Here is a 20,078-nt window from a genome sequence, read left to right as displayed (position 1 = left end):
GGCGCCCCTTCCACATGGGCGCCGCCATCTTTACGTACTGGACGCATAGCGTCCAGACGTGTCACGGCACCTATGACGTCGCGAATGCGCCAGCGGCACTTCGCAACATCATCAGTGCGCCGCAAGAAGAAGCTCCGAAATGGAGCTTCTTTTTTGCCCCGCGCGGGAGCCACGCGGTTTGGCTGTTGCAGCTCCCGCGCGGAGCAAATGGCGCCGGCGGGGAAGCGCCGCAAAGCGGCGGTTTGTATCCCGCCATTGTAAGCTACTATATATACTCAACTATAAGTAAACCTCATGTATAATTTGAGGGCAAGTTTTGGGGTCAAAATTATGGATTTTGATATGACCATGGATAAGTCAAGGGTAAAACCCAGAGCAAAGAACTTATAAAATTCCACCATGCATAACTGTTTATGCTCAGCTTAAAGGACGGATGGAGAGAGCCGGGGGGGGGGGGGTGCTTCCAGGACAGATTACACTCTTGCCTTTCATCAAGGGATAGTTCCTTTTTTTGTAAGAGTTAAGATACAGTAATTACATTGACCCCGAATAAGTTGATTCAGTTTTTGGGGGGTCAACTTTTTGACTAAAATTTATAGACTTATACATGAGTATATATAATATTTTGAGCTACAGCATGCACTTAATTTTAAAAGGATTGGTCATCCAACAAGTAAACACTGTCAAATAACAGCTACATATTCTCAAAGCCTTAACTCTGTAAGAATAATAAAAAATGATTTTAGTTATCATTACCTTTCTTTTGCTAAGTATAATTTAAAAATAAGATAACTTTTACTGTGAAATGGCAATTGTTTAAAAACTGGAATGATGAAAAACCACTTAATAATGAATTAGATCCAAGGTTAGTCATACTTAGAGCAGACCCACTGAATTCCATGGTGCTTCAATTAGTGAGTTATTTATAGCCCCTTTCTAACTAAAAGCTGCCTAGGCAAGTGTGAAGAGCAGTTCCTGATATTAGCATTATCAGGGATGGAAAGTGTAACATTTCAATGACCATAGCAGTTTGTGAAGCTTTTAGCCACAGTCCGCATGATTTAATTTAGAAAAGTGCTTTCAAGGTTAAACTGTGACAAAATACCTTGGCCAAGCCTCCTGCCTTGACACATTTACTAATAACCAATGGTTGAAGACAGACCAATTAAACAAACATTTCTCATAATATAACATAAAATCTAAGTATAAAACCTATTAATGGGTTCTGAAGAGTTTGTGTAGCAGCATGACAATGACATGGAAAAACCAGCAGTTGGTAGAATCTAGCCCTCAAAACAAAACAAAAAATGACCAACATGGGGGAAATAAACTATACTTCTGAACATTTACAGCAATCATTTTGTCACAGAATTCAGCTTACAGCTGTAATAAGCCTATTTATAACTCAGAACTAACACTTGTTTGGAAATGCACCTTTTGGGGATAATTGTTTTGGTGCAGCTGCAGATGCATTTGGCTTACACTGGATAGGGGTGAGTAAACTGCAACCTGTATTTACCACTGGGCTCCAAGGGCCTTCCAAGAGCTCACCAACCACATTTTATTTTTTAAAAAATCAAAATTGCCATGGGCATCATGCCTTAGAGAGAGCTTTATTTTATTTATTTGTTTAGTTTACATCCCATCTTTCTCTTACTATGGGACCCAAGGTGATGCACAACATTTTGCTACGTGTTGGGCCTCCCTGGACAGGTTTTAGGGCCAGGGGGCTCTTTTCAAAACCAGATTACTTCCGGTTTTGGGGGAAAAATGTTCCTTCTTAAGTCTAAAATTGGAGAGGGGCAGGATCATTGCAACCTTGCCCCCACCAAACCTAAGGGGCACAGGGGAGCACTGTGAGTATGAAAAAAAATGTTTGTTTATTTATTTCATTTTTATGCCGCTTTTCCCCCAGATGTAAAATCACCCAAAAACAAGGGGGTGGGGTGGGGTGCACAACCATCTGAGGTCTTATGGGGGTCATGTGAACCTCAGATTGTTGCCCACCCTAATCCAGACCCATTTCTATCTGTGTTTGGGCCCTGATTCAGGACTGAATCGGTTTGGGTGTTTTTTTCTGAGAAGGGGACAGAATGCAACCATATTCCTCTTGTTTAATTTCACAATGGCTTCTGAATCCATTGGTCCTGGGAATCTTTCTGGACCAGTTCAGTAGGTCTGAGGAGCTATAATTTGGTGATCTCCTCCTACATAAAAAAATCAGTTCCAAAAGCAGCACTTGGAGACTGACCCTTTCGCAATTGTGCTAAGGGGTGCCATATTACCCCAAATGCTGTTCAACATCTACATGAAACTGTTTGGAGTGTCCATCAGGAGCCATGAAGCAAAGGGACATGAATCTGTTGTATGTGTTTCTTTTGTCACATTTAAGTCAAGTGTGACCATACAGGTTTGGCTGGACGATGGTCAAAAAACTGAAACTGATTTTCTTGGCAAGACTGAGAGCTTTTAGGTGAGTGCTTCCTAGTTCAGGACATAAATAGACTACCTGTTTCTCATTCCCTTTGAAGAATCAAGTGACCAGGCAAGTGAGGGAGGTCCTCCATCATTGTTACTGGAGACCCAGGTGGGTTAAATGGCTCAATGTGGGAGTAGAAGAACTTGACTATAAGGGTCAAGCATCAGTAACTTAAGGTTGTGAAGTACAGTTCATTCTGTGTGGTCTGCTCTGGTTCAGAGTGTTTTGGCTAGTTCAGTGGAAAAGTCTACTACTATCACATAACAATTCCAGTTAAAGGGATTGTTCTGGCTATTTCTTATTGGACCAGATTTAAGGTGTCTTGTTAACATATAAAGTCCTGAACAACTTGGGTTCTGATTACTTGCAGCTGTCTTCTCTTTTATTGATCAATTCACTCCTCAACAAATTGGGACCTGATTGCCTACAACTGTCTTCTCCTTTATTGATTCACTGCTTGAGGTTAACTAGCAAGGCTCTCTTGGATATGCAACATGCTCCTGAATTCTATTAAGACTGGTAACACCCACTATGTAAAATACACTTCCCTCAATGTAAATCACAGTGACATACACAAACTGAGTCATCCTATTTTAACACAACAATCCATGAAGACAATTAAGCCTGAGAATTAGTGGTTTTCTAAAGCCTATCCAGTGAACCTCGTTGCCTCAGCTCCCCTCATGACTATTTCAACAATATCCAATGCTTCACTAGCATATTTCAGAGACGTAGCCATGTCAGTCTGTTGCAGCACAAAAGGAGGAAGGAAGGGAGAGAAACAAAAAAGGTGACAACATCTTTAAGATTATTTTTTATTTAAAATATTTCTGTATTGCCTCTCAGTTCACAAGAGCACCTGAGGTGAAGAACAAATAAAAATAAAAACTATACCAAGATAAAAACAATCTTAGACAAGCTGGTTTTTATTTTAGAATTATCTTTCATGGATATAAACCCACTTCTTCAGATGCAATACTGAGTGGTATTAAGTCCTCAGGTATGAAGCATTACTTTACAGGTGTGCAAGTGGAACAGAATGTACTATGATCCAGAAAGATGCAAGTCATATCCCTTGCCCTAAATTCTCAACTTCACCTAGCCCACAGAAAAAAATAAGGAAATGGTTTGCATCTTTCTGGATCCTATTACATTCTAACCGGTCTCCACAACTGTATAATTATGCTTTAAACATGAGGTCTTTAATACAACTTTGTACTGCATCTGAAGAAATGAGTTTATATCCACAAAAGATCATGCTAAAATACAAACCAGTTAGCCTCCAAAGCTGTTCTTAAAAGTGCTGCCATATTGCTTTTTTTTCACTCTCCCTCTTCCTCCTATCACTAGCCTGTATTGCTTTAGTGGATCTTATTCAGATGTATGCATTAAGTTTCAAATTATAATCCACCCCATATTCTTAAGAGTAATAAAAAATATATTTCTACACTGGCCACGGCAGCCCAAATCCATTTTTAAACAAAATAACTAAGGGGCTAAACAGACAGGCAAAAAGAGTTGTTTTCAGGCTGACTTGAAGGTGTGGCGTTTAGATGACACATGTCTTGAAACTAGCAGGAAAGTGACCTCTAGGTGCCTTATACAGAGAAAATCCGTTTCAAAAAGAAGCAGCTTTTTTCCACTTCATCCTGGCTTGAAGCCATATCATGTGGTCATGACATGAGCACTCCAGCTGCCTTGGGAGCCAGTGGTGCGCTGCTGGGGTTTCAGTGTGGCTTCAGAAAACCTGAGTCTCCTGGAGTCCTAGTTCAACACTTAAACTACTACACCACACTGGCTCTTCAGGCTGGCTACAAAAGCTTCTACCTTTGTACTATTTTCCCATCTCTTCTTACCAGGCATTATTGATTCTTAATCAAATAAAGCCCAGTGAGGGGAGATGGGAAAATAGTACAAATTCTTTTGGAAGGGTTAACAGTTTTGGGATACTGAGCCCTGATAACACTAGAGACTCCCATATCCATGCCTACAAAATGATGTTTGTGTTTCCAATAAGCTTATTATTAAAAACCAAACTACATATACCCAGAAATTTTATAAGCAAATGCTCTTCAGACATTGTACCACTCCACAATGCAGGCAGGCAATCATACGCTTGACTATCTGCTAGGTAAATAATTTCCTGAATGTGCCCCCCCCCCCCCATTTGTTAGTTTCTATGTATAACATGTTTTGTTTGTTATTACTGCTATTTTTTACATAGGAGAAAGACTTCAATTGTACAATTTCCATTATCTGTATTCTAAAGTGGTATAGTCAAGCCAGCATGGTGTAATGGCTTGAGCGCTGGACTACAGCTCTGGAGATCAGGATTCAATTTCCCGCTTGGCCATTGAAAGCCATTGGGTAATCTTGGGCAAGTCACAAATTCTCAGCCCCAGAAAACCCCATGATAATGTTGCCATAAGTCAGAAACAAGTTGAAGGCACACAACAATAATAGTCAAGGAAATATCATAAGACAGTATTTCTGAGCCTGTAACTATAGGAAAGGGGATGCGTGGAGAGAAATCCTACAAATATCCATAGAAGTGTACTGCATTATGACACAGATAAAATTATAATTTTCACTAGGAAAAAAAAATCCAATATGTTGCTCCATATGCCAGTACAGAGCATAATTTACACATTATAGTGAGTCCTCAGCATTCACTGAGATTTGGTTCCAGAACTCCATAGATACCAAAATCTGTGAATGCTCAAGTCCCATTATATATAATGACACAGTAAAATGGTGTATGTTACATAAAATGGCAAGATTAAGGCTTGCTTATTGGACTTTTTTTTTGTATCAGTATTCTCAAACTATGGTTGGTTGAATCCATGGATGCAGAATCTGTGGACATGAAGGACTGACTTATAGGTACAATTTTTGGTGTTACAGTGTTTATTTGGTTCTATCAACAACTACCTAAAAACATGACTGTCATGCGCTTTTTACATTGGTGGTACTATATACTGAACAATAATTTTACAAAGAGAAAACTATGTCAGAGTAGGGACGTTAACCCTAGTCTGCCATAGCAGGCCAAAAGCAGCCATGCTTGGAATACTGTGTACATATTTGGAATTAAAAGGGAAACCAAATTATCAGAGAACTACAGCACTCTTCTGGTAAGCTATTCCACAATTTAGGGGCCATGACGGTAAATGCTTTGTGGGAAGTTGATATTAGTCTGGTCTTTGGATAGTCTAATAAATTCTTCCCGGATGTTCTGAAAGTGCAGGATGGATTGTGTAGGGAGAGGAGTTCCTTCAAGTAATTCTGGCCCAAGCCATATAGGGCTTTAAAGGTGATAACCAACACTTTGTACTGCGTCCGGAAGCTAATCAGCAGCCAGTGAAGAGATTTTAGTACTGGTGTTATATGGTCTGACCTAGGTGTTCCTGTGACCAATCTGACTGCCGCATTTTGCACCAATTGAAGCTTCTGAACTTGGTACAGAGGTAGCCCCATGTAAAGCGCATTACAGAAGTCAAGACGAGAGATTACTAGTACATGTACCACTGCTTCAAGGTCCTTTCGGTCCAGGTAGGGATGCAGTTGGTGTATGAACCAAAGTTGATACCAGGCACTTCTGGCCATTGCATCTACTTGAGATGATAACTGTAGAGATGGATCCAGAAGTACCCCCAAACCACAAACTTCGTCCTTTAGGGGAACTGTGACCCCTGTCTAGGACTGGTTGACAAATCTCCATCCCTGAACTTGGGGAACCTATCGCAAGTACCTCCGTTTTCTCTGGATTCAACTTGAGTTTGTTTTCCCTCATCCAGCCTATTACCGACCTAAGGCAGGCATCCAGAGGAGAGATGCCATCCTTAGTCACTGCATCAGTCGGAGACACAGAGAATGAATTTGAGTGTCATCAGCATACTGATAACACCGCGCCCCATGTCTCTGGATGATCTCTCCCAGAGGTTTCATGTAAATGTTAAACAGCATAGAGGACAGGATGACACCCTGTGGGATGCCGGATGTCAAGAGCAGCTGTCCCCCAGCCTCACCATATGGAATCTGTCAGAGAGGTAGGAACGGAGCCATTGGAGCAAAGCGCCCCCAATACCTAACTCCCTCAGGCGTTCCAGAAGGATACCATGGTCGATGGTATCAAAAGCCGCTGAGATGTCCAAGAGCACCAACAAGGCCACACTTCCCCTGTCAATGCCCAAACGGAGATCATCGACTAAGGTGACCATGGCCGTCTCAACTCCATAGCCCACCCTGAAGCCGGTTTGAAATGAACCTCTATACTCAGTGGCAATATATTTATTATGGAACACCAACAACAACATTCAGAGGACCACAACTGTCTACCCCAACAAAGACTACACTGGAAATGTCAGAAACCAGTGCTAGGATCAGTTTGACGGACTTTTCCTCAAGCAGGCTGACAGTATCATTTTTACAACTTCACTGAGCTTGTTAAATAAAGGTTCAAACCTCTGCTGTTATGAAGGCCACTGGATGGCTTTGGCCTGGTCATCGTTTTACAGTGCCCTTGGAGATAAAGTTGAATATAGAAGCGTGAAGCAAACATTAATAGCCTGTGGTCATATCTGTCCTGGTGTTATCTACCCTTCTTTTTTGATATTACCTCCCATCCAACAGCTGTCACACAAGGCTTTTATAGAGTATGAACTCTTAAACCCAAACACAGAAAAACCAAAACACAGATGATCACTGTACATTTTCTGGCCAGAGCTGTCGTCCTGTGAACTGCGCACACTCCCAAGACTGCCCAGTCCCTAGCAAGTAGAAAATACCCTACCTCTCTCTTTTTTGAAATGCTTTAAATATTTGACAGTACTGCTCTAAAAACTCAGTGTGCCATAGTGGTTTGAGTGTACAACTATGACTCTGGAAACCAGGGTTTGGATACCCGCTTGGCCATGAAAACCCTCTTGGTGGCCTTGAGCAAGTCACAGTCTCTCAGCCTCAGAGGGAGGCAATGGCAAACCCGCTCTGAAGAAACTTGCCAAGGCTTGCCTTAGGGTCGCCATAAATCAGACACCACTTGAAAGCAAACAACACAACACTGCTCTAAAATCACTAAGGCAGCTTGGCCTGTGAATAACAGAAGCTCCAGTTCATGATTAAAAAGACACCAAACAGCAAATGACCAAATGGATGATAAGGAGGGGATGTGAGGAAATGCACCTGCTGGTCAGCCAGCACTGGCTCCTCATGAACCAGGATGGCCAGATATTATTTCTCCCAACACTGGATGGTGGTTGTGGGAACACAAAGCCAGGTTGACTAGATGTCCTAACAACAACAACAAAAAAGAGGACAAGGCACCACAAAATGTAGGGCACAGCCATATAGAACCTCCAGGAAACACTGCAAGACATGAAAAAATGTTAACGCATGGCCCTATAAAAGCTAAAAAGAGAACATACTAAAGCCAATGGCAATACTTGCCCATAGGGAGACATTGGGGAATGCTTGTCCATAGGGAAACAGAGGAAACCTCTCCAGTGTTTCCCTATGGGGCAAGCATCCCCCAATGTTTCCTTATGGGGGCGAGTATGGGTTTCCTTGTGGGCAAGTCCTGTCATTTGCTTTCAGGATGTCAAAGCTTATGGCTATAACATGGGCTCGAAAAGCAGGAATGAGCGAAGAGTGGGGGAAAGAAGGGGGGAGGGAAGTAGGAGAAGAAGGGAAAGGAGAGGAAGGAGAGGTGCCATTTTGGGAAACCATTACCTAGGCTGCAAAAGGGAGATATGGGGGGGGGGGGGGGGTTAAACAAAACAAAACAAAGCAAAGCCCTGCTCCAAAGGCGGCTTCCCAGCAGCGTGGGCTCTGTGTGTCTCTCTCTCTCTCTCTCTCTTGTGTGTGTGTCACCTTGGACCAAGCGACTGCTGCACCTGCTGCCAGCCATTCCCCATCTGCTCCAGTCCTCCTCCTCCTCCTCCTCAGGGAAAGGGAAGGAGAGCCGTGGAAGTGGCCCAAGCAAGGGAGGCCCCACCCTGCGTCCACAGACGAGGCACCTGAGCCGCCTCCTCCTCCATGTTCTCCCCGAGGAGAACCTACTTTTCCAGCAGGGCCAGAGGAGAAGGCTCGCCTCAGCCCAGACCTACCTTCTCTGAGGAGAGGAAGGAAGGGAGGGAGGGGGGAAAGGTGGCGGTTGCTGCCTCCTCCTCCGTCCCTGCTCCTCCTCATGGAGCGAGGAAGCGCCCCCATGCCTGCCTCCCTCCCTCCCGTCCCCCCGTCCCCCGAGGAGGCCTCCCTCCTCCTCAATTTACCTCAGGTCTCCCGCCTGGTCGAGCCGCCCTCCTCCGCCTGAGGGGCCTCCAGGTGTTCCAGCGCCTCGGGCGTCACAATGCCATTGCCGCCTCCCTCCGGCGGGGAGGAGCTCCGGCCACCGCCGCCGCCTCCTCCTCCACCTCCATCCCGTTTTCCTCCAGGAGGAGGAAGAGGCTCCCTCTTGCTTTCCCCTCAGGGGCCTAGCAGCAGCAGCAGCAGCTTCCTGCCGCTATTGTTGTGCCTTCCTGGCCTGGCTCCAACGCTGCTGCTGCAGCTTGGAGCCATTCCCACTTTTTAGCCCTCCTCCTCCTCCTCCTCCTCCTCAGTGACCCAAAACACACACTGCAACAACAATAATAAATACATTTTATTTATATGACACCTTTCAATTTCATATATATATTCTTTTTAAAAAATTATAAAATACAATTCACCACAATATATTCTCTTTTTTAATTAATAGACTTCATTATGATAACACAACATATTGTAAACAAACGTAACATAAACACGATATTCCTGCGATGTCCTCCTGTTGTGTGTTGCTTAAAGACTCAGTAGCACTACTGCAAAGGGAAAATAATATCTGGGCGCCCTGGTTCATGAGGAGGCAGCGTGACATAGTGGTTGGAGTGTTGGGCTATGATGACTCCAGAGACCAGGGTTCAAATCCCTGCTGAGCCATGAAACGCACTGGGTAACCTTGCGCAAGTCACACTCTCTCAGCCTCAGAGGAAGGCAATGGCAAAACTGCTCTGAAGAAACTTGGCGAGAAAACCCCATGTTAGAGTCACATTAGGATCACCATAAACTGGAAATGACAGCAAAACATACAGCAACAACAAAGTTGATTCAGTTGGTCAACTCTAGTTGGGACTATCAACTGGATTTAGGAAAATGTCTTAGGGCCCGAACAGACAGGCACAAATAAAGCTGCTTCGGGTCACTTTGGAGGTATGCTCTTTAAATGATGCATGCCTCCTAAAAGGTCTGAAGCCACGCCAAAGCCATGCTCCAGTCCTAAGGACTGGAACGCAGCTTTGGCGCGGCTTCTGGCCTCTTAAGATGCATGTGTCACTTAAACAGCATGCCTCCAAAGTGACCCGAAGCAGCTTTATTTTGGCCTGTCTGTATGGGGCCATAGTCTTTAAAAAGGACAGGGACCGAGGACCAAATGTCAGTGAAACCAAAAATAGGTGGTAACCGTTGCAAATGCTGAGTTTCCACATGTTGTTTTATTCTATTATTATTTCATTTATTTATTTACAGCCTTTGACCAAAGTATCCCAAAGTTATATAAACATTATCAATAAACATTATATAAACATTATCAATAAAAACACTCTTACGTAAAACTTGTAAAAATCAAATTAAAACCCAAATGTGCATGTAAACAGGGAGCATTGCACAGCAACATAGAGGAGACATAAAAGAAGCAATCCTTTAACATCTCATTCCATCATTTAACCACCAACATTATTAATGCTTTTTTCCTAAATTGAAAACAAAACGACCCCCCCCTCAATTTCCCCTTTGCCTCTTGCTAGAGTTTTCAGCTGCAAATTTCATATGTGTGGCAATTGAACTATCTTCCATTTGTGCAATCTTTGTTGAGGAATTGACGTGTAGTTTCATACTGGGTTACAAATTGCCTGAGGAGGTTTAGTATAGTTATAGTAGTTCACTTGTGCAATTGTCAACCCCAGCTTGGTATAGTGTGCTGAGTCCTATGGACTGCCCAACTTCTGTTTAATTTTCCATGACTGATATACTATCTCCTTTTTCCTTCTGAGTAGTAAGAATGAAGCACTGGAATGAAAATCTAGTGGGTGCTTTTAAAATCAAATTCACATAAGTTAGGATTGCTTATTTCTTTCCCCCGAAGTGAACTACATATAGTAGAAAGGAAATGGTTGGCATGAAGGTAGACCTGTGTGGATTTACAGTTTTAAAAGAAGAAATTTAGCCATCTTTTAGCCATCATGTTTTTAGTGTTAACTTGTTCATGCATTTATTGTATATAAATATAAACAATGTTTTTAAAAAGTATATTTTATTTGCACCCTGGACTACATGAAATAGCACAACCAGGCTTTAGTTAGCCTAGTTCATTTATAGATCAAAATGAATTTTTATAACTCTGAACAATGTGGATGTCTGTGTTCACACATACTGTTTGTTTCCTATTTAAATGTGCCATATGACTTATCATTCTTTTAGCACATGTACTGTGCATACTAGCAGTTTGGATAAAGACATCCATAACTATCAATTTGGACTCTCAGGGTGGTGAGCAATCACATTATTACTATATTGTTACTTAGAGAATCGTAGAGGGGCTGTTTGCCCCATAAGACTGTCTGCAATTCCGAGGCTGCATTCCTGCTCCACACGTCAGGACTCTGGTTTTCCAAGGTATATGGAGAGCCTCCATGACTGACAGGGACTTTTGCTTCACAAATGGTGTCATCTGTATCTTGAGGGCAATAGAATTGATGTGTGAGGATGTGGGGCAAGTACACTCTGTGCTTGTTGAATAAAGACACCTAAAAAGAGCTTCTGCTAGGTCTGTTAGAAATAGATATACTTTCTCTGAAAAGAAATCTGTTGTTCTGGGACCTTTTCAGTGGACGTGTTTGAGTCAATTTTCCTAAGACAGAAGTCGGTTGTGCATGTGAATAACACGTACAGTGTAAGAATCTACAGTGTGCACCATACATCTTGCAAAGACATCTTCGCATGTAAGTGAAACATGCATGTTCATGTCTCTGTGTGAATTTACTCACAATGGCTAATAGGATATGAATGCTTAACACTGCACAAGCTCATGGATTGCAGTGCTGTACTTGAGTATGGCTAGCTCTTTGTGTTTGGTTCAGGCTCTGTCATACTCACAGTAGACACATTAAAATCAAATGATAATTAAGTTAGTCTCATGTAAGTTCAACTGATTTCACTGGATATCCTCTAAGAATGACAAAGCCTGGACTGACTGAACTGGATTGAACTGCATGTCTCCAAGGTTTTGCTTTTTTCCTTGAAATATTTCCCACCTATCATCTCTATAATCAACATCAATTGCTCCCTTTAAGACTTCTCAGTAGAGTAGCAAGAGGTGTGTGTTCTCTTTTGAGAATCTTGCCACCAATTTTGTTCACTGCTGAGGAAATATGACCCGATTCCATGGGAAAATTGCAAGGTGTGTTTGAAAGTATGTAATAAATATACTTGAAATCCTTCAACACATTTCCTGTGATTGCTGGGCTTTAAAAAATACTATACTATCTTTTATTTTGCATGTCTGGGAATAAAGTTCAGACTCAGTGACTTTTCTCTTTCTCCAAACTTCTCCCCTCTTTTTACTTGACTTAATTGTGTAATGAACATGTAGTGCTACAAAGACTAGAACAAAAGCTAGCAGAAAGAATATGATTAACTGAGAGTAATCCTGGTCACTAGACTGTAGTAAACCAATATTTTGCTGCAAATAGAGATGACTGGACATGCTTGTTGTGAAACCAGCAGTGGCAAGGTCTGGGCTTGTAATGAGCCACATTGGCTCACTGAATCCACCAGAGACCACATGATGTCTGCTCCCAAACATACTATCCCCACCATAAAAAAGCAGTGAAAGCATAACAGTTATATTTAAAGTGGATTTTTCATTGGAACAAAGAGCATGCTCCTCACATGCCTAGTTTCAAATGAAAAATGTTGCTCTTATCATTTAGAAGGTAAATGACACTGTTGCCACTTTTCCACAACTGTAATATGGGGTAGTGGTGGACACAGGGTACTTTTGGTGGACTGAAAAAATACACTGAGAATTTACATGTTGCCCACCTTTGTGTTAAAGAATGAAGCAGAAGTGTCATGGGCCCCATACAGACAGGCTAAAATAAAGGTGCTTCGCGTCACCTTGGAGGTATGCTGTTTAAATGATGCATGTGTCCTAAGAGTCCAGAAGCTGCGCCAAAGCTGCACTTCAGTCCTTAAGACTGTATCATGGCTTTGGTGCGGCTTCCGGACTCTTAGGACGCATGCATCATTTAAACAGCATACTTCCAAAGTGACCTGAAGCACCTTTATTTTGGCCAGTCTGTATGGGGCCTTAGTCAACAAGTGCCAGAGACGTAGCCAAGGGAGGGGGGTTCTTGGGGTCTGGACCCCCCCCCTTCCATTAGAAAAATGAATGGTGTGTGCTGCTGTGCCGTTGCACTCAAGCCGCGTTATAATGGTGGCACTTAGTCTGGAACCCCCCCCCCCTTCCTAAAATCCTAGCTACGTCCCTGCAAGTGCATTGGTTGTTTGGCTGGCCTGAGGTATTCTAAAGCCATCCGCCAAGGTGGTATACCTTGGCAGAGCTATAATAATAATAATAATAATAATAATAATAATAATAATACATTTTATTTATAGACCGCTATTCCGCAATGATCATAGCGGTGTACAGTAAAAAATTGCAATATAATAGAAAATACAATGTGACAGTTAAAGGAGGGAGAAGTCTCGTCCTTCAGGCAGTCCCTGATGTTGCTGGGTCTGCCTGATCGCTTCCTCTGAGGCCGAGATGACAGTTAAGGAGGGAGGGGCATATATATAAATATAATTTGTTTCCGAGCATGGTCATGTTGATTCTAATATGATTCCAGTTCCAAATATCTGATTTGTATCCGTTCACAGAAGCCCATAAGCCCATTCTTTGCTATCATGTTCACACATATCCACAGCACATTTGGCATCCACCAGCATAGTCTCCCTGAATCAGATGTTCCTTCATCCATCTAGGTATATCCATAGGGTTAACTCATGTGGAGTTTTAATATACCTGAAAGTTTCATAGAAGAACACAGAACTACACTATTGATTAGTGTCTACGGTCCAAAACACACTGCAGAAATAATCCAGTTTGAGACTGCTTTAAGTGACCTGGGTCAATGCTAGGGAATCTTAGAAATTGTAGTTTATTGTGGCACCAGAGCAATCTGACACAGGCCAAATGTCTCACAAAACTACAGTTCCCTGAATTCCCTAGCATTGAGCCGAGTATAGATACACAATTGAAGGTATCAGAGACACTTCTCAAACAAGGTAAATTGTTCTTTTACTTATTAAAATTTTGGCATATAAAAACAAGGAGCCAGTGTATTGTAGATCTGAAGTTATGGCGCATTCCGCAAGCGTCAAAAGTATGTGTTTGGCATGTACTAGGGTTAGGAAGGGGCGTCCTTTCTGGACGCCTCTAACCCTAGTACGCACCGAGCACATACAAAATGGTGGCGCCCATTCTACATGGGCGTCGCCATTTTGACGTAGCTTAGCGTCTTGGTGCCATTATGACACCGCAAAAAGAAGCCACTTTTTGCGGCTTCTTTTTGTGGGGTGGAGGAGTCGTGCGGTTTGGCTGCTGAGACTCCTCCGTGCAGCAAATGAGGGTGCCGGCAGACCGCCCTTTTGGGCGGTCTGTAAAGTGCCTATATGTCTTATGCAAGCTACAGCAAAATCTTAGTGCAAAGTTATATTTTTCAGCATATCCACCAGCTCTGTATCTCAGGCTAGTGACAGATTTTCTAACAAGGAAAAACACCCTCTGTGCTCTGGCTGGGGCTTTATATAAGGTTTCCACATGCATGACTTTATCAGACTTCAAAACCATTTGTTCCTGGCTTTGATAGTCCCCCAAACCCACTTTCAACCTTTATAAGAATAAAAGTGTGTGATACATGTTCCTGATCTTATAAGACAGGATATGAATGTATTGGTAGAATGAATGTGTGCATGCTGGGTCCTAGAATAATTGGTCTTCTGTCCTGTCTATGAATCATTGGCATCTGTTGAACTTAGGATCAACTGTTACGAATGGCTTTGCTTGTTCAAGACTTGCAATACCAGCCTTTAATCCTTCCCTATTCGTCCTTCCCCTTATCTTTAATGTATCTTGCTGTTAGTTTCTAGGCAGCAAATACCAGCCGAGCTTGGTGAGACGAGGTGTGTACTGTGTTCATTGATGCAACTGTCTTCTAAAGCATGGTGTAGTGTCTTGAGTGTTGGACTACAACTCTGGAGGCCAGTGTTTGAATCTCTGCTCAGCCATGGGAACCCACTGGGTGATGGTGGGCGAGTCACACTCTCTCAGTCTCAGGGGAAGGCAGTGGCAAACTCTGCACAAACCTTGCCAAGAAAATCCCATGACAAGCTCACCTTACTCTTAGCATAAACTGAAAACAACTTGGAGGCACACAACAAAACTATAAAAATGGTTAAAATTGATTTTACTGTCCTCTGTCATCATATCCTTGGATATAGGGCAGGATATTTTGACAGACAGACATAAGGTTACAAGATCTGTCAGTTAATATCTTTAATTTCATTTCATTTTTATCTTTTTCCTTTTTTATGCAGGAGGTTGTGCTCTAAACTTCAGTTGGTAAAAGCTAATTTTGAGTGATAGGCCTACAGAATAAAAGTACTCTGACCCTTATTTATCCCCCCCCCTTTTATGTTTTTTACAGTTTTATGTAGAGAGAGGAGGAAAAAAGAAAATATTGAAGATGCTTTTTCTTTCAACATTGATTTTTTTTTTTAAATTGTACATGGTCTTGCCTTGATTTATTGCATCTGATCAAGTAGACTGAAATTAGAAAGCTTATTCTACCAACTTCTTTCTGTCAATCTCAAAGGTGCTACAAGATCCTTCTGTATACTGATCCAGACTATGAATGGTCTTGCCTTATAATTATTGATTCTTTTAAACATTTACAGTTATATCCAAGTAGCTCATCATGATTAATCAATTCAGAATTCTTTGGTGGGTTGCCAGCCATACAATTATTACTAGATTACTATGAGTATTTATATCATTTGAAAAAGATTCTCTTTTCCCTCCATCTCTTGATAGCAAGTTATTTGGTGGGTTACTAAGTATTTATTTAGGAGTCTTTTACCTGCTGACAGCAGGATCCTCTGCCATGTTGAGGAACAGCACTTGTTTAAAGAATGAAAAACTGTGTTTTATCTGCTGGAAACTGCCAATTGATGTGGAAAATAGTCTTTTCAACACTATTTCTAAGTACAAGTGTTGCTTGTTATCTTGTGCACCTTTGCTGAATTGGGAAAAGTGGCTGCAATTTTATCTGAGACCAACAAAATTGTTCTTTTTCAAAAAGTGGATCAATCTGCCGCACAGAGCTGTGGACAATTTCTCTCCATGAAAGTGCAGAGATCACTTGGCACAGAAGACACTTCTACTCTAATATGTAATCAGTATTGCTCCCATACCATATAGAATATTTATTATTTTGGTTGCTTCTTATGGTTTAGATTTTCTGGTTCTCTGGAACAGAAAAAGGGAGCAGCTGACCTAGTCAATCTGGTTTTCAGGAAAAAACTGTTGATACTATACTACATAAGACACAGAGCTCCACACAGAGTGTTTCTTTCAATACTGTATTGTAATGAGGAAGGTTTCAAGTTGAAGATGGGATATTTAACCACACACAAAGAGTTAAACTTACAATTTGCAAAAAAGAAATTTGGGGGCATTCTTCAAAGGCTGCACTTATGGGACTCATTTCATTTAATATTTTTGTTCACAAAATACCTAAATGAAAGTTACTGCTGAGAGATCTGTTAGAGTCAGCACATCTGGGGTTTCCCCTGTTAATCTACAGATGTGAGTTATCTGATAAGAGGGGTACCTGTACTACACAGATATAGCTCTTTCATACCACTTTAACTGCTGTGGCTCTACTCTTCAGAATCCTGTTATTTCTAGTTTGACAAAGGATACTTAGGCTTTTCTGTAGACAGGCATGAGCATTCTTCAACAAGGATTTCTAAATCCCTCCCTGAATGACAAATCACAGGATTCCCTAGGGTGGAGCCACAGCCATTAAAGAGGCATGATAATGATACTACTATACAATGCAGATAGACTCTCTGCCAGTAAAATGTCCTCAGATCAGTGGCCAGGTATTAGGACCCCAGAGTTGGACTCTTCATACAGTTTGGAGACGAGGCATTATCAGGGCATATTTGAAAGAAGAAGCAAATCAATGCATACGGTTCTGGCAGATTCTATATACTTTTATTAGATATGTGTCTGTACTGCTTGTACACTTGTCTCTACCCTAGAACTTCACCCAGCTGTGTTTGGAGCACCACAAAGTCTTGCTCTTCACCTACATTCTTATTCTGATCTTCCAGTCCTGCTAATTAATTTCTCCATTAGCAACAGGGCATAATTAAAAGTCTTCCTTTGTGGCATGGTTTCTGCCACATTCTGTGATGGAAGAATATGTTTGGCCACTTTGGCATGTCACCATCCAATAGTATGTCCCCAGTTTCCCACACCTGGGCCTCTGAAGAGAACCATACCCCCCCCCCCCCCATATTTTGGAATTTAAAATGAAGCTCCACTCGTGCTCACATGCTTAATATTTAACACCATCAACATCAAGAGTACTTAGTTAAATTAATTTTAATTTAATTTAGAATGAGGATAGTAAAATACTAAAGTAAAATACACTAGGAATTTTCTTTCAGAACTCCAGCTTGAGGGACAATAACTCCTCCTTGAGATTTATTCACCTTCCTACCTGACCCCACATAGTTTGCCAGCCCTGAGCTCAAATCGAACCCTATTATTGGTCAATAAGGCATTATTGACTCTTCAATGCTAGCATTGTTGCACCCCTTCTCAATGACACATGCATCAGTCCAGAAGTACGCTACAATGAGAGCTGTAGTAATAGGGTTACATACTTTGAGTGACCCAAAGTGTCCTTCCTTTTACACCTGTCATGACCCTCTGTGATGTAAACTGATACTGGAGTTTATCACACGAGGGAAACTCGGGGGTTTAAACTGTCATTATCCTGGGAAAGTCGTATGATTGCAGGAAGATTTTCACACACATTGTGATTAAAGAGGACTTATCCTGGGAATAACAAGGAGATAACCAGCAACAAATTATTCATGAGATTTCTCCATGAATGATTTGTTCCTGATTATCTCCTTTTTATTCCCAGGATAAATCCTCTTTAATTTCAATGTCGTGTGAAAATCTTCACCGCAATTGCACAACTTTCCCAGGATAATGACAGTTTAAACCACCAATTTTCCCCATGCGCTAAAGTCCACTCTTGGGGTTTTCCCCCCACCCCTTGTCTTCCAATCTAACCCTACTACACTGAGCTTGCCATAGTGGCAGGCTAGACAAAGATTCGGGCACTCACAGATCGCCCCATCCCATTATTGTCAATGGCAGCATACACATGCAGTTGTGTTGATGCAGCTGCACACAAGTTTCTGCCCACTGACTATGATAAGGTCTGAGCATACACTTTTTTCTCATCTGCAGGGAGCAGGGTAACCAGACATCCTCCCTTTCCAGAACATGTCCTACTTTTCAACCTTCTGTCTAGGATGCTTTTCAAAATATTCTCAATTGTGAGCATGACTAAAAAGCATGAATTTACATTTATATTGATGTTTATGGGTTTTATTTTCTAATGTCCTGCATTTTTCTTGAATGTCCTACATTTCACAGTGCCTTGATCTCCTTTGCAGTTAGGACCCTGGCTGGAGGGGAGAGCAGACGGAAACCAAACCCCCATAGATGAAAAGGGTGTTATGTACTACTGCCCTTCCTGAAACATTCTTGACTCTTCAGTGCTAAGCATTATTGCACTGCTAACACAAGGAACATTCCAAAAATCTAATGAACAGTTATGCTGGAAAGACTGAGCAAGATGGATCAGTTGTAGCACTCAGAATACTACCCTTACTTATTCTCCAAGGACTAAGGCTTCCATTGCCATCCAGGACCTGCTTTATGTTTTTTTTGCAACTTCTACCCAGTCCTCTGATTCTACATAGTTACCTCCCTGCCTTACATAATTTCATCTGCAAGAATAATATTGTGCTCTACTGTATTGGCAAAGGGGCAGTTTAGGAACTACAGTATTTAGCTCAGTGGAATTAACTGGCGGATTGGCTTGCTCAGTTAAATTATTAGATCTTGTTATATAATGCCTCTTTGTAATTATAATTGCTACTCAGCTTGTGATTACAAAGTACTTGCATTACAACCCACCCCTCCTGATTCTAAATCATCATCCTCGTTCCATCATTGGCATTTTCAATTAAGATTTAATACTTTGCAGCTATGTTTTGCTTCTCTTTATGGTATTCATTAGAAGACCTTATAATTTTCAAACTCCACGCCACTGAAAGTAATTACCTTAGATCAATACAGTGATGTTCCATGGATAGTACTACAAGAGCTCAACAGGAAATACTTCAAATATATAGTTTTAAATAAAGTCTGCATTATTCTGTTTAGTGACCAGAAATGGGCTGATGATCCAAGACTTTTATTTTTAGTGCCTGAAATTTCCATTAAGTCACCTTTGAGAGAGTTGCTGAAAGAGCATGTGGCTGCAATTAATGGCTATCTTGAATACAGAAACAGTCAAGTGGTCTTTACATTTTGCTTTTTGAAGGAGGCTGCCACTTAGACTGAAGCCGTCTGAACAGTGTTCTAATCACACTTTTACCTATGAGCTTTGTTGAATCCTGCTATTTCTTTGGATTATGTTCTCAGCCCACATCCTCACAGGCAGTTCTTTCAGTTAGCAAAGCACTGCAATTCTTAAGAGCACTGACATAGTGTGCAGGGAGATGTCCAGCAATGGAACATGGTCTATGTCCTGGACCTTCCTGGGAGGTCATCAGGTATAGAATCATAGAGTCATAGAAGACTGGTCTAGAGTGGTCTAAAAAGAAGACAAAAACAATGTTTGTGTGTGTGTTGGACAAGTTTAAGTTGTGTTGGGAAGGCATGTCTCTGGGAAAGGAGTGGAAAGAATAGTGGTGTCATTGGTGCATCCCAGAAAGGGGGGGACATCAAGTCAGGCCCTCCCCCTGTGTTCCGTCCCCACTCACACTTCCTGTGCTATTCCCTCTTGCTCCCCATGCACTGTCCCCATGTGCACTCCCACTGTGTTGTCCTTGCATGGTCCCCCCATGTGCTGTCCCCATGCATGCTCCCCCTCCATGCTGTCCCATCCTTTTCTTCATCAGGAAAAGGATGGGGCAGCCCGGTGGAAAGGAGCTTGCAGCACCCCTGGATGCACTGCCCTGAAGCTCCCCCCCAGAAGCCCTGGTCCTGACATCCGATGTGGGGACACAATTGGGCAAGAGTATCTTGGGGGTCAGTTCCTTCATCCCTCTCAGGTTAAGAGTCCTTCCTTGCTGTAGAGAGGCTTCTCTTTGCACCCAGTCACCTTGGGAACAGCAACCGAGCAGCCAATTGAGCAATGACTGA

The 20,078-nt window shown here is 42.0% G+C and overlaps 1 protein-coding gene across 11 annotated transcripts in view; it reads right to left on the bottom strand.

The window, feature by feature from the left end:
* The window catches only part of ICA1 (islet cell autoantigen 1), a 73,139-nt gene extending 64,157 nt beyond the window's left edge, over nt 1-8,982 (bottom strand). For 5 of the 11 annotated variants that reach the window (XM_089533173.1, XM_089533175.1, XM_089533176.1 and 2 more), the window contains exon 1: nt 8,749-8,980. The gene's annotated coding sequence lies outside the window, so the exon portion shown is untranslated. Of the gene's footprint in view, nt 1-8,347; nt 8,539-8,748 lie in introns of those variants that run through there. The other 6 variants (XM_089533167.1, XM_089533171.1, XM_089533170.1 and 3 more) reach the window with 3 other exon arrangements.
* Between the last annotated feature and the right edge of the window lie 11,096 nt (nt 8,983-20,078).

Source organism: Sceloporus occidentalis, unplaced genomic scaffold (genome assembly GCF_023333645.1).
Source record: "Sceloporus occidentalis isolate IW3139 unplaced genomic scaffold, rSceOcc1.0.p SCAF_7, whole genome shotgun sequence".
Classification (NCBI taxonomy): domain Eukaryota; kingdom Metazoa; phylum Chordata; class Lepidosauria; order Squamata; family Phrynosomatidae; genus Sceloporus; species Sceloporus occidentalis.
This window is presented reverse-complemented; position numbering and strand designations above follow the sequence as displayed.